We start from the raw sequence: 14309 nt of genomic DNA on the forward strand, positions 1-14309 counted from the left end.
TCCCGAGTTTGATTCCCAGCCAGAACACACAGGAGAAGTGCCCATCTGCTTCTCCACTCTTCCCCTTCTCCTTTCTCTCTATCTCTCTCTTCCCCTACTGCAGCCAAGGCTCCATTGGATCAAAGTTGGCCCGGGCTCTGAGGATGCCCCCCATGGCTTCTGCCTCAGGTGCAAGAGTGGCTCTGGTTGCAATGGAGCAACACCCCAGTTGGGCAGATTATTGCCCCCTGGTGGGCATGCCGGGCGAATCCTGATCCAGCACATATGGGAGTCTGCCTCCCTACTTCCCATTTCGGGGGAAAAACAAAAGAATGGAAAAATGTGTTAAGTAATACTTAATTTTCTCCATTCTTCTCTCTTACTTTGTTCATATCTCTCCAGGATTATATAAAAATATATAGATATCGACACAGTTATAGGAGTAATGTTTTTATTTTTATTTTTTGGTATTATTGACTTTTTAATATTTTGGACAAAGTCCTTTAAATCAGTAGGTGAGTAGACAAAAATTTAATATTTTTAATAGCACTGTGATTGCCATCATGTGGATTAATACATTTATTCAGAGTCTTCTACTGATGGATATTTTGGTGGTTTGTATTTCCTTGTCAGGATAGACAGTACTAGAATGCATAATCTTGGTAATTGTATTCTTGCTTACTTGTATTTTTTTATGTAGTAAACTTTTATAAAGATAATCAGAGATTTTATATATTTATAATAGGTATTACTAGAATGCTTTGCAAAATGGTTTAAAGACAAGCTCTCACCAAAAGTAGCACTTTTCTAAATCTAGTCACAAGCAAAACAAATTAATAAAAAACCTTTCATTATTGTTTTAGTTCATAGTCTCCTGACAAATAATTAGATGATGGCATCTTTTCATAGGTTTATTGGCTGTTTTTAATATGAATTCCTATGAAAATAATTTTCTCTTCCCATTGAATTATTTGTGTCTTAAGAAAATTAATGGGACTTTAATAAACACAGTTGAAAGGAAAGACAAATTATATTTTATTCCCATGTTGCACATAGGCCAATTTGCTTAGCTCTTTGGGTTCACTAGGGTGTATCTATACAACAGAACAGGTAATATTTTTCAGGATCAGGTATAAAAATTATCCTTACTGAAATGAAGTAGGTATTCACAAGCATTAGAGACCAAAGAGAAAAGTTAGATTAAATAGAGTTTGAGATAGCTGTATATGTTTCTGTCTTTTATATGAAGGGTAGCATAAAAATCATTTACTTTAAATATCTTTATTTCATAGATTCTCTAAATGGCTTAAGAAGATGTATAGATAAAAATTGACATGATTCTTACATTCTTCTATAGAAGAAATTATTTTTTATGTATATAATTGTATTTCAAAACCTTGTGTCCCTCCTCAAATTATCATCCCCAAGCCATTCCAGAAATGCCTTAAAATATAAGTGAGCACTAAAACCAAAAATAAGTTACATATTCTCACACCATCCACTTAAAAAGTCACCAAAAACATCAACAGCAATCAGGCCAAATGACCCAGTAAGTTGATCTTACTGTATAATGCTTCCAGTTAGGGCTATTCCTCATGTTTCCCAGAAAGGAAAAAAGAAAGAAAAAGTCAAATGATTACTGGAAAGATTCAATATTGATAAAACCTTTACCAGATAAGAAAGAAAAATAAATAAGTAAATCTGAACCATCATGACTTGATTATATTTTGGAAACTGACCTAAATATGCTCATGAGAAAATATAATATTTAAAATTTAATGGCATATTACCTTTAAAATGTTTTTTCTCTAATCAAATCACTGACACAAACAAAAGACAAACTACATATAAATATTTCTTTACCTTAAAATTTGTAATAAAATCACCTCATCTTATTTGGAAATATAATGTTTCCTAATTATTTTACTTTTTGGAAACTTTGATTTGGTATAATTCCTAGCACCATAGAGTTCAGGGTAAAAGTGAGCAAGTAAAAAAATCATAAATTCAATTTTTAAGAATGAAAGAAAAGTAGAACTTAGAATACCAAAGGTAAGAATAAATTAAATAATTTTTTATACTGCACTGTTCCTTTATTTTAACATTTATCTAAGGATTGCTCTGTACCAGACAACACCAAAACCAATAATTATAATGTCTAAAACTAATAGAAAGACACTCTAAGCCAAGTAAATTTAAACTAAATTCACACCCTAACCTCTAAGAAAATCTAAGGCTGATACTCTGCTTCAGTAGCTGTGAAGAAGATCAACTATACATTTATATAGTCTTACAGTTGTATGCATATATTACATATATGTATATAATACACATAGTATATGTAATACATATATATACACACACAAACAATGCCTCATTAAATGTATTAATCTGGAAGAAATAAAAACACTGGGAGATATTTACTTCTTAAATATATATAAAATATAATAAGGAAACTAAAGAAAGAAAGAAATGAAAATAACAGGACAGAAAGGATGAGGCTCAGCCAGGTAGAAAGAAGAAAGTCTGGTTGGGAATAGTCATTGTTCAGGGTATGAAATGTTGCCAGTATAGTTCGCCTTTTCTTGTTACCATTTTATAGTTAAGAGAGACTGTTTTTCCATAAACACCCAGGAAGTAGGGACAGGAGAAGAATGCCAGGGGAAACAGGGAGACGTTAATGATTTGGCATGGGCTAAGTGAAACAAGCATTAAGATGAACCCTTCTTTCCCTAAGGAGTTAGAAGAAAAGGTGAGGAGATTTTGACTTCTGATATTCCAATGCCAAGTTTACAGTGTCTGGGATAAAGTGAGGCATAGTGCCTCTCTACATATTTTAATAGGTTGTTGTGAGTTAGAACTGAAGGTAAAAAGAATGTTTAAAGAATAGCAGATAAACCTAAGCACTAAGGAGAAATTTAAGGTAGATGTCTATTTTGAGTAAGGCTATCATATTTGAGCTGTAAATACTGTTCTATTAATAATATTTGGTATACCAAGAATTAATATAGCAGTTTCTTTAATAAAAATAGTATTTTAATAATATATACACTTAAATAAGATGTTATACTAAAGTATCACTAATGGATTCTTAATGGGAATCCCACTCTTGGTGGAAAGCTATTTAAATTTCAGGCAAAGGAGCAAAAAATTTCAGGTAGGTTAAGGAATCATAACATTGAAAACAAATTTATATACTTATAACCAAGTTCACTGAGCCCAAAAACAGAACAGTCTTTCTGGATTTTGTTTATTTGACTGTTTTCTTTTAATATTAAATGGCAGTAAGATGGGGAGAAGGAGAATAAAGATACTAAAAAGAAGGAAATGACTCTAAATTAGGCTGTTTTGTTCAGAACAGTTATACCCTGAACTTCCCACTCAGGCCCAGATAGAGAACAAGGGTACAGTTTGGAGAAAGAAGAAAGTGGTACATAGAATATACCTGAATATATCTGATGACAAAAAACTTCAGAATTCTCTAAAAAAAGGAGCTAACTGTGAATAATATAACTTGTATTGAAGAGATAAACATGATTAAAGAAGATGGAACAATTATCATTTCAACAGTCCCAAAGTCCAAGCTTCCCTTTCTGCTAACACCTTTGCAATTACTGGTCATGCAGAAGCCAAACCAATCACAAAAAGACCTCATGGTATATTAAGTCACTTCGGTGTAACAGCTTAAGAGGTCTTAGGAAGTTAGCTGAACAGCTCCCTCAGTGAATGCTGGGTAGCAAAGCACCAAAACCAGAAGACATTGAGGAGGAGGAGGATGTTCCAGATCTCATACAAAGTTTTGATTAGGGTGCAAAGCGTGAAGCTAACTGAAATCTTTTCTGGCTTTTGGAAGTGGGCTTGGACTAGATTTCACAAGTCAGCTATGTGGGTCCATACTTTTACAAAAAGAGAACACCACCTGTGACTAGTTCAGTGATATAAATATTTTGTATCTTAATAATGCTGTTTGATCAGCATTTTTCATTCATTTGATTTTGCATTTTGCACTTCCTCTCAGGATTTATTTTTTTGGTCAAAATATAAAGTATTGGTACAATATACGGGTGTTTTGATTTTTCTACTTGGTTTTCTGTTTTGCTTTTCTTCTTTGGATATTTTTGGTGTGTATATATGTGTGTGGGATATGAGTGTATACAGTGAGAGTAAATTGGAAAATAGTTCTATTTATTCTCCTTCCTCTGGTAGAAATAAAACAAATCTTTACATTAAAAAATACACAATAAAAACTTTTTTTTAGAAAAAAAATCAGGAATCTAAAACATCAAGTTTCCTGTATAGTACTACATATTCTAGAGAGGACGGTAGTTGATTAATTTGAAAATAAGGTTCATTATTCTTGAAGTTGCAGTGATTTGGGGTAATATGTGAGGCCAAACATCATAATCCATTTCAAACATCATTAGAAGAAGAAGCTTGGAAATTACTCTCAATAATATAACTTCTGAGTATATTATCGAATACATGTTATGAAAGAAAAATCTGTAACTATCCAGAGGATATTGAAATCAAAAGCAATAATGTAGTGTGGCTTATGAAAAATAAATCCAACCAGTCAAATTAAATAAATTTTCTCTCACTATAATAACAGAATTAGTGGATTACAAGAGCACATTTAAACAAAACATGTCATGGAATCACTTATGAGGTTTGCTCGTAGAATTGACTCAAAGTTGAAGTAGAGGCTATTTTTAACCTGACAAATGGAAGGCAGAAAGTAATAATATATGACACTATTTTAAAGGATGAGGAGTTATTTGGTAGAACTAGCATGCATTGCAATTTGTCAGATTTTACATCTGTATTTGTGATCTAGAATTGGGTAATAAGAAGTACATTTATCAAAAGCACAGTTCTAATTCAAGAAACCTCTACAATTTACACAGAAAAACATTACCCCTGCAAAGCTACTAATATAGAGAATTAAATGTGCTAAAATGTGTTGTTTTTAAGAGAAAACAGAGGAAAGAAGTCAAGCGGAAATTATCTTAGGTATTGTTTAGATAAAGATAATAGCTGGTAATAGGTAAGACTGTAAGGGACACACCTGCATGGACTCACATCCTTATTTCAGTCCTAGGAAGGGAATTTTATTCTTTCCACTCTACAGGCGAGGACCATGAGGAACAGAGAAGTGAAATAATTTGCCCAAGGCAATAGTATGAGGTGGAGCCAAAATGTAATCTACCTAATCAAATTTCTATAGTTCTTTGCACTGTGCTCTAGTTCATTGCATACAGGTTTGTAGTGTGTCTCACTAGCGAACCTGCCCCACCACTGTTCCAGAGCTGTTTTGATGAAGACAAGATGATTTAAAGAGACTTACATTAAATTTGGATTCCAGTTCCAGTAATTCCATTTACAAGCTGTGAGACACTCAATTAAAATTTAGTCTTAGTTTCCAAGTCCCTAAAATAAAGAAAATGATATAATCTTCCCTGTTCTACACGATTAGCATCTCAAAACCATTACTTTGTACACCTTTAAAGCAACTTTTAAAATGTATTACATGAGTCCTGGTGAAGGGTTTTATATATATATATAATATATATATATATATATATTATATATATATATATATATTATATAGATGTATCTGAATTGAATCTAACAAGACATTATGATTGGGTTAGACAAGAGAATTGCTGTCCACAGAGAGACTCATTGCCTCTCTGCAAAAACTACTAAATCAGCCTAGTCAGAGGAGCTTGAGGGGAGGTGTATGGGCTTTTTCTTTCTTTCTTTTTATCAGCCTTTTTGTATTTTTGACACTTTTACTCTATAATTCACTCTCATACCAAAAATAATACTTTTTAGCATTATAATGGGGGGCATATTCTAGAGAATAGCAATATATTTCAAGAGATGTAACACAACTTATAAAGATGGAATAGCTGGGGGAAAAATTTAAGAGTAACCTGCAAAGAAGAGTGTAGAGAGAAAGGAGGGAAGCTCTTGTAAAGGTGCCCCCAGTTTCCCAGTACCTCTCTAGACAGTTGAAAATCCTGCCACTCTTCAAAGGGCTCAGACATAAGGCAGCAGCCAGGGCGACTGCCAAGGCCTCCTCTCTGTTCTGAGGAGCGCCAGTCTCTGGGGCATGATCTTCCTTCCCCATTGTGAGCCTGACTGGAATCGGGAGTCTCTACAAGCCCCTCATGAAGGATAAGAATGCCTAGGGAATGACTTCTTTCTGCTATTTTATTCTTTTTTCTTTTTCAAGCAAGTACAAATCCAGGATTCTGAGGGGAAAAAATAATGATACAATCTAAATTAAGCTAATGGTTCCTATTGCCCTAAAGTTAAGGAGAAATGTAGACTGTATCGCCACAGGAGTAAATCAGACAGGTGCAAAGTTATTCTTGAAATATGACTTGCACCCACTTGCTACTTACAAAGAAGTTAATTTGACAGCAATGCAACATCGGTGAGACATGAACTTAACACTTTCGCCCTCCTACTAGCATCACCATTAAAAGGCCATTTGTGGCCCTGGCCAGTTGGCTCAGTGGTAGAGCGTCAGCCTGGCGTGCAGGAGTCCCGGGTTCGATTCCCGGCCAGGGCACACAGGAGAAGCGCCCATCTGCTTCTCCACCCCTCCCCCTCTCCTTCCTCTCTGTCTCTCTTTTCCCCTCCCACAGCCAAGGCTCCATTGGAGCAAAGTTGGCAACAGAGCGACGCCCCGGATGGCAGAGCATCGCACCCTGGTGGGCGTGCCGGGTGGGTCCCGGTAGGGCGCATGCGGGAGTCTGTCTGACTGTCTCTCTGTTTCTGGCTTCAGAAAAATACAAATAAAATAAAATTAAATTAAAATTTTAAAAAGCCATTTGTGGTCATCATTTTACTTTCACTTTTGAAGTACTGTAGACATACTGTTCACTTTAACTCCATGTTAATCTGTTGAGACTCCTGATCCATAGGCTGTTGCAAAACAACATCCTTGACTGACTCTGTCTGCTTTTACATGCAATGCTTGGCTTAAAAAAATGTTTTCCTTACCTTCATTCCTTTAAAGAATCAGTTCTCTTCCTCTTTCCCTTCTGTGTGAATTTTCTGGGGGGGGGAGGGTGTGTGTGCCAGGAGTGCTGTGTCTGCCAACAGGTGGCCAGACACTAGATCAGTCTCTCTCAATCAGCCAGTCCCCATCTGCTAGCTGGAATCTCCATGTGTTCATTCTGCTCGTTACAGCAGCTGAGCCTAAAACTGAGCTCTTTGTGGGCTTCAGGCAGATGCTTAACAAGGTGAGCCAGAGGGAGTCTGGCCGTTAAGAGCTGTGTTAAGATGGCCTCAGCTGGAATCTGTTTTCCTTATGTTTTTCAAGTACTTGCCTACAGCGTCCCCTGATAGATTTACCACAGACCTCCACTGGGGCATCAATCGACATGGGGATGATACTAGATACCCCAAACAAAAATGCGTGTCCCCTGCTATTTTGTCAGACTTTATATCTTATTTTGACTTTAAAGGTGTTTTACTGATCATCAACATCCTGGCTTAGGTACTAGTAGTTTTTGAGTCTTGGCAGTAACGTGCAAGATAATCACAACGTGAACTATTGTATGAAGAGATATGGCATCAGAAATTAAGCATCATGGGATATGGCACATGAGAGGCTGCGCTGCCTCAGGACGTGTTCCCACTGTTTAGCAATAATAATTCCAAGGGTCTCTGATGGACAGGGCAGCTCAAGGGAGGGGAGCCCCATTCGGTACAGAGGCTGGTACACACTAACCTGTACTGACAAATAAAATAATTATCTAAACTGCTTTAACATTTTATCTTAAGTTTAGACATTTTCTAAAATGATTTACATTATTAAACTGTTCTTTAAGCACATTTTATTCTGTTCCTTTTCTATGCCTATTCTACTTATGGGTCGTACAGTAGGTGGAGTAAAAATGAGGGTGGACGAAAAGAACCCATTTCTATAATAAACAATAATTATTAAAAATTCTTTACATGGGGGCCAACTCAGCAAGAGTCTGATAGCTGGAAAAGAGCTGAGTCGGTCCAATTCATATTCTTAAACAGAATAAGAAGAAAGGCCTGGGTGACATTGTACATTAAGTGAAAGCACTTTTATTTAATTGAGGTTTGAAGTCTAGTTAATTGAAGCAAACACAAAGGCAAAACTGTCTCGGAAAACTGTGGGTAGGCATTTGAAAACCATCTGAAGCACAATTTTCAGCTGAGCCAACTTTTGTCAAACATCACGGGGCGTGGCCAGTTTGGGCCTTCCTAGTAGAATCTGAAGCCCGGGGAACCCAGCCTCAGCGTCCACCACCATGCAGGGAGAAGATGTGGGACAGGGAAACTGGTGTTCCCGTGGGGGAATCCCTGCAACGGCTGTGTGTGAACGATGCCCTGGGCACAGAACATCACAATCGTCAGCGCTGCTTCCACTGCACCAGCAGCGCTGAGGAGCTGCGGAGGGAATCAGCTGAGCTGTCCTTGGATTTGAGTCCGATCTGAACACTAGAGCAGAAAAGAAAAATGTGCTTTCTTTCCTAATGCACTTGAAAATACTGTTTTAACTCATTTTATGGTTTAACATGTGCTTTCTTGTCCATGTTTTAAGGCTATTACGTTTTTGCACTACTTTTTCCAAATCAGATATTTCCAGGATTCTTTTGTCCCTTTATCCCCAACTGCCCATTATGCTAATTAAAAATCAGTTTTTATGGGTAAAATTTGTGCCTGAAGATATAAAGCTAGCCTTAACCAGTATCACTAAATACAGTATTCATGAATCAGAAGAAACTTGCTTCACTATTGAGATAGGAAAGCTTCCTTATCAATAAATGAGTTATATGGTTTTGAGATTAGGAAAACATCTTATCTTATACATAGATGGCTGCCTATACTTAATAATCTGAGCTGCAGTTGGCACTCCTTCCCTGAATATCAAGTCTGATACGCTGCACTCTATAGAAATGGGTTTATTTGTGTAACCTTGTAGGTTTTCCTATGTGTGAGAACTTCTTTCTGACATGTAAATTCTCCTGGATGGGCCCAGCCTTAAATTATGACCTCCAGCATGTCAGCAGTCAGGAAACAGTGGCTTGAACATAAGAACCAAATAAAGTATAAGCACCACTAGTAGGACATGCAGAGAAAAATAAGAAAGGAACAGGATATTACTGTACCCCTGAAAAAATGGACAGGTTCCCCAAGCAAAGTCCATTTGCCATAGGTCCCACCTTTATCTATTTTAATAATAATGAACATTTTACCTATTAATTTGTATATGTAATATTTTTTAAAAAGAAAATACTTCAAAATCATCCAGAGGGCTTCCAAATTCAGATTTTCCAGGTCCTAGTTCACGTGGACTCAGAATTTCCAGGGATGGTACTTAGGCCTGCCTGTGCAGTCTGAAAAGGTTTTAGGTGGCTCAGAGGCACATTGCTAGTGAAGAACCATGGTGTAACTGCTCACTTTTATTTAGGCTCTCCCAGGGGGCCCACTACACCTTCCTTCAACTCTCCACCATGATTCCTGTCCTCAGACAGGAAAACGTAATATGTCAGATGAAAAATACATTCATGTACTCTCTGTTCTGTTCCTTCATACTTTTCCATATCAAAATATAAAGTCAATTGGTTTCTCCTAAAGCCTAGAGGAAAGATATACATAAAAATATTCACCTGTTCTTTCTTATATCCAAGCCTACCACCTCTTTGATCTGAGACATAGTAAAACATCTGGTTTCCAGCCTCCCAAGCCAGACTATGGAGTTCAAAGTTAGACTCCATCACTTACCAACTCTAGAATCTTAGAATAATTACTTTGCTATTCTGTATCTAAGTTCTCTCATCTATAAAATGGAGAAACAATCTAATTAGGTGGTCACAGGGCATAGGTATTATGTGGAAAATATTTAAATTAGTATCTGAACATATTATTTTCTCACAGTATTCTTCAATCTAGATTTTGTACGGCAATGACAATACTGTCTACTCCAGGGGTCCCCAAACTATGGCCCGCGGGCCACATGTGGCCCCCTGAGGCCATTTATCCGGCCCCCACCACACTTCTGGAAGGGGCACCTCTTTCATTGGTGGTCAGTGAGAGGAGCATAGTTCCCATTGAAATACTGGTCAGTTGGTTGATTTAAATTTACTTGTTCTTTATTTTAAATATTGTATTTGTTCCCATTTTGTTTTTTTTACTTTAAAATAAGATCTGTGCCGTGTGCACAGGGATTTGTTCACAGTTTTTTTTATAGTCTGGCCCTCCAATGGTCTGAGGGACAGTGAACTGGCCCCCTGTGTAAAAAGTTTGGGGACCCCTGGTCTACTCCGTTTTAGAATTTCTCTTTTCTAGCTGCTATGACAACATTCTATCCTGGTTCATCTCCAATCTTTCTCACTATTTATTCACAATGTTTTTGAGGGATAGGGTTGTCTGCTTCTGTTCACCCATTCAATGTAGTATTCCTCAAGGTAATCTGCTCACCTACCTAAATGTTAATGACTTTCTCATATTATCTGAGTTTCAGAATTAACTATTCATCTCATTACAGATTTTTTTCCTCTTAATTCTGCTCCTCTTTCATTTATCAATACAAGTTGTCAGCTACAGTGTTAGGAATTTACTGCCAAAACTATGATTTAAGAAAAATTTGTAACTTTTTTAGAATAGAGATATCAAGCAAAACCTTAAAATATATATGCATTTATAAAAATGGTTTTTTCAATTTTTTTTCCATACAAAAGAGACATGACTTTTAACTCATTTAATACTATGACATGTCAATTTTATGGTACTGAATTAAAGGTGAAAAAATTTTCATTTGAGTCATCAAAAGACTGGTTCTACAAGCCCTTTCTCCTCCTGTAGGCTGTAGTATTTCTGGATAAATGCTGTTTGAACATCATCAACTGAAGTTTTATATTTAGTTGAAATAGCTTACCCCTAAAATTGATTTCTGCTTGTGGAGTCTATCCACAAAAATTTCACAGGAAAACCTCACACATTGATTTCACAAGATAGTGAGTGAGCTGGTAGAATTTTTGGCAGGATAGGCAGTAGAGAAGGATAGCCATGTGGAGTTTTCCTCAGAAATTTAGTGACCAAGGGGGCAGATAATATTGCATCCCTTGTAAGAGGGATATATAAAGTCACATCAACACATCATGTAGATTAAAGGTATAGAAGATTCAATTATAATCTGATTGACTCTTAAAGTAACTAAAGAGGAAAAAAATAACCTATATCACTCGTAAAGTGGGTTCAGGAGCAATGAAGCAGGAAGCATCAACTCCCATATGTGCCTTCACTGGACAAGCCCAGGGATTTGAAACCAGTGACCTTAGCATTCCAGGTCAAAGCTTTATCCACTGCACCACCACAGATCAGGCCAGCAATGGAAACAAAGAAAAAAAAAGACACAATGACGACACACATCTATGACCTGAGAATATTTTATATTCTAGTTCTAATGGCAAGATTATATAGATAATGGGAAGACAGATAGCATTCCAATGATTCAAAGTATTCCAATACCTTTGGTAAGATGGTTGTAGCAGGCTACACTTGTCTGAAGCTAGTAAATGTTCTTTAGATTCACTTATTCTGATTCCAGGGCAATATCTGATTTTGATTTGACTTTTCATTCATGGATGAAAAATGGTTTGGTAAGAGAACAAAAGTTCTCAGTTACCTGAATTACATTTATTATTGTAAGCTAATGTTTGATTTATGTTGTCTTCCTGTAAACATCTGTCCACGGGTCCTATAGACTTTCTTCATATAACATGAAATTAGCACTCCAGGCCACTTTATAGCCTTAGTTATAGACTATAGTAATAGCCTTCTAGCATCTTGTCTATGGTCTTACTCCCTCCAATTCATCATTTACAATGTTTCCAGTATGACCTTCTTCAAATGCAAATCTTGTCATTTTATTCACTTGCTTAAATTCCTTTAATGTTTCCCCACTGCCTACAGAATAAAGTTTAAATTGCTTAGCGGGGCGCAAAGCTCTTCCTGATCCATCTATCGCTTACATTTTCAGTTCTATCTCCTGAAATAACTCCCACACTATCACTGTTATCTTGCTCCAAGCCTCTCAGATATGTTACACTTTTTCATAATTCCATGCTTTTGAGCATGCAGTCCCTGCTGCTAGAAATGACCTTCCTTTCCTTTCTGCTTGCCTACAATCACGTCAGTGTTCTGATTTTGGCGTGATTGTTAAGGTCACTATGAATATTCTAATACCAGACAATTCTTTTCTCCATGTCTATGTTCCATGTGCGTCAAATATAACCTATAATCCTTAATTTCACTTATTATTTTATATATCTTTTTATCTATTTTATTATAACCTCACTGAGTTTAGTGACCAGATCTTACTCATCTATTTAGTTATAATAGTTATTATCATACTTGTCAGTCCAGGGACTGTGGCCACTGTCATGGCCACCTGTCACATGCAGGTTTCCATTATTTTTGGATAGATTGTAAAGAAACAATGGAGCCAAGAACTGGTGGGCCATTATTGTTCATTTTAGCTCGCACCTGGCGAGTGAGTAAATACACACAGTGGGAAAACACTTCCCTTTCCATTCATGGCTCCCAAAGCCACTGACTCATCTGAGTTTTCCAAGAATCAAAGGCCCCACCAGTTCAAAGGAGCTCACAAAGCCCCTCAGTTCTGTTCCTCTTCAGCCTGCCTCCGTCTTGGCCGCCAGCCTCCTCTGCAACCACGTGGCCTCTCTCCAAAATGGCCTCCTTACTCCTCCTTTTAAAACTCTTTGGTGTGAAAATCCCTCCTCCAGCACACATCAGCACAACCAAGCCCTTTCCCAAGCATGAAGGTAATTAGCCGTATCATCAGGGTGACAGCCATTCATGTAGGCAGCTAATTTTAATAATAAAAGTGAGCAAAACAGATATTACAAACTTATTTGCCCAACAATATTATTTTACCTATATTAGACACTCAGTTTTTGTTGAATTACTTAAACAACCACGGAGATGTCAAGTAGGTGATGACATAAATAAGTAAATAAGTACATAAATAAATAATTTTTACTTAGTGCTTACAGTAAGCCGAAGGCAACACTGAATACACTTTAATTAAGTGAATCTTAATCTCTAGATTTTCTGGGAGGAAAACAGAGAGGAGGAAATAAATATAGTTCATAAAAATTCTAGTAATAAAATCAACTTTGGAAATCTAGTAAACTAAAATAACACAATAATAGCAATATATTTAAATAAAAATGGTTAAGCTATATAAATTGTACAGATTTGTGATTCTATATTTAGCAGTTATATTTATCTTAACAGAATAACTTCCTATACAAAGCACATTTAAAACATCCTCTTAAAAACGAAGTGAGAAGAAAGACATTTATGGAAAACAGTAAAAGGCAATTTCTATTGTCAATATGCTTTATACTGGCAGTTATTTTTAATGAGATCATGGTTTGATTTTCTTTTAAAAAGGACATTTACCTTTCTTTTGCTTCCCAGGCATGTGTATTTGTTACAAGTTTCAGTTTTGTTTTTGAAAATATTTCTTAAGGGCCCCTCTGCCTATCTCCTTGGCATTATGAAATGCCCTTGAGAACTATTTGGATGATAACAAGTGCTGCAAACTGCAGGTGAATGGGCCTTGGCATTGCCCAAATAGCAAACCAAAGCAGTTTATAATAACAGAGAGAGACTGGGGAGTCCTTATGAATATGTTATTAAGCACCTGCACTCTAGTTCCTCAGACTGGAGCTGTTTGAAAAGACGGGGTGCTAGCTTTTGGCCAAAATTGATATTTGTATAGAAATTAGGTCTGTTTTTACAAATAAATTGACTTAAATTACCACAATTGAACTATGCTTTTCCTCAGTACCTATTTGAATGTTGAAATCCCATCATGTAACTAATCCTGCTCTAACCATATACTTTTCAATGTAGAAAGGGTATGACCTTGGAGAAGCATTAAAAATCATTTTCTATGCTGGGAGTTATGGGTTTGTTTGTTTCTTTTTTTGTTTAAGAGATGAACATTATCCATATGAACAACAAAGCACCGATAGATAGGGGTTCTGCAATTTACTATTTAGAGGAATGGATGTAGCAATGTAATGCAGGTAGCACAAGAAAAGATGGGTAAAATATTCAAAAGTAAAAATAAAAAGTCTGGAGAAAAAATCATTGAAGGGGGATGTATGGCCGGAGGCTGCTGCCATTGTGGCCATGCAGATGCAGGTTCTCATTGGATTCGGGCGGACGGTAAAGAAACAGTGGAGCCATGAAACGGTGGGCCGTTCCTTCATTAAAGTCTCGCGCTGGCGGATGAGCAAACA

General features: G+C 36.6%; 1 protein-coding gene and 1 pseudogene across 1 annotated transcript in view; one reads left to right on the forward strand and one right to left on the reverse strand.

Annotated features, from left to right (window-relative positions):
* Positions 1 to 14309, reverse strand: part of LRP1B (LDL receptor related protein 1B) — a 2108848-nt gene that overhangs the window by 1630237 nt on the left and 464302 nt on the right. The gene's annotated exons all lie outside the window — the stretch shown is intronic.
* On the forward strand, positions 3513 to 3810 carry LOC136378902 (transcription factor BTF3 homolog 4 pseudogene; annotated as a pseudogene).

Source organism: Saccopteryx leptura, chromosome 7 (assembly GCF_036850995.1).
Source record: "Saccopteryx leptura isolate mSacLep1 chromosome 7, mSacLep1_pri_phased_curated, whole genome shotgun sequence".
NCBI lineage: Eukaryota > Metazoa > Chordata > Mammalia > Chiroptera > Emballonuridae > Saccopteryx > Saccopteryx leptura.